A 1888-nucleotide genomic window follows, 5' to 3' on the forward strand; every position below is an offset into this window, starting at 1 on the left:
GCGCCCACATTGTCAATGAATGTGGGTAATGAAACAGTTTTCGGCACAATTACCGCAAACGGTTCGAAGCCCCATGGAGCGCCATTCAGACATCATTACACCCGGCTTAAAATGCCTTAGGCTAATCAGGTGTGGAGACCAGGCTCCGCCCACAAGCTCGGCCTTTCCTCCTGCCCCCCCCCCCACCCCCCACCAGCACAACAGATTACCAACACCGAACAATGACAGTTTAGTAAGGCTGTCTCTTTTGCGTATTCATTTCAAGCACTTTCCTGCTACTCTAGGCTGTAGGACTAATGCCTCGTTCTCCTCTTATTCAATCATAATCCAGAACATTCTCCTGTCAAGAGGTAATTTGCAAGCCGTCAAACTTTAAATACACACCCCCCTGTGTAATTTTGTAATTTCCCCCTGAGGGATCAATAAAGTATACTTCTTCTTCTTCTTCCCTCTTTGCTGTCATTCAGCTGTTATTTCAGTAGATCAAGATCTGTGACCCACCTTCCACCCAATTCCTCCCAAAAGTCTGTAGTGTTGAAATAAAGGAACATAGCAAAGTAGTTATAGAGATTATAGAGTCCGTTTTTTATTGCACTAATTACATCCCGCTTCAAAGTGGTGATGTATTGTAAATATCTTTGAAATCGTTGCAGATAGAAAGATGAAATAAAAAGCACATTACTCAGGCGGCAAAGGGGATGAAAATGAGATGATGACCTTGACCTCGAGAAATCTACGTCAAGGTCAAATTTCAACTTTTGTATGCACAGGAACCGGATAAGATAGAAAGACGAGGGAGAAGGTCAGTGTGAGTAAGACCACAAATCAAAGCTAGTGGTTTGATCAATGAGCACTAGCTTTGATCTTTGACCTATGCAAATGTCAGGGTAAAATTTTGAATTCAGGGGTGTCACGGGATGTACTGCCTTGTGTTGTCTTTGAAATGAAATGTCTATTGCATCTGTACTGTAGGAAATATACTGTAACACAGTGTCTGGTATTTTTGACTTAGTAGAGAGAAAATATATTTATTTATCAATGAAAATACAGAGCAAAAGGTAATTTAAAATTATGTTGAAGTAACATGGAGTCAATGAAATTTGCCATTGCAGGAAATAGACATTGGGTCTATTATGATTAATAAACACATGATTTCACTTTCACTATAAAAACTGCATGTGTTATATATTACATTATACAATGCAGTAGCTGTCACTGCAGTAGCTGTCACTGACTTCTATTCACTCACGTCTCCAGAGCTCACTTATTATAAGAAAATTAATTCCTCACACAGAAGTATAACATTGTCAACAAGTCATCATTGAGACTGAACATGGTTAATGAGATAAAAATTTTAAGGAGGAAAATGTTCATTTTCAACATCAGTGCCCCCAATTATAAATTTAAATCCACCATTACATAAATATTTACCATTAAAAGGATGACATCTTTGACCTCGGTTTTTTATCATTCCTTAAACTTTCAAATTTTTTCCTTAAGCCTCACAAGAAAAAATAAACACGGGCAGAAACATTTAACTTTTCTTTACCACTTAATTGTTGTCACTGGCCAAAGCTATAAACAATCCATAGACAAAATAATTGGTGATTAGTTTTACTGATTTAGTAAAACAGATAATTTGCCTGCCCTTCCAGATATCACTACATTAAAAACACTGTTATCTTCTTTTTTAATTAGGTTAAACCAGTCCTAAAATGTTGATCCACCAGAAGAAGAAGAAGATTTGATTTTTGCAAAAACACTTCAATCACATTCAAACATTTTCAATTTTTCATTAGATGAAAGGACTAAAGTGCTTCAAAAACACTAAAAACCAATAAATAAAAGGAAATAAAATTTAAAAATTAGTGCATTATATCAGGAAGTT

Source organism: Antennarius striatus, chromosome 10, assembly GCF_040054535.1.
Source record: "Antennarius striatus isolate MH-2024 chromosome 10, ASM4005453v1, whole genome shotgun sequence".
Taxonomy (NCBI): Eukaryota; Metazoa; Chordata; class Actinopteri; order Lophiiformes; family Antennariidae; genus Antennarius; species Antennarius striatus.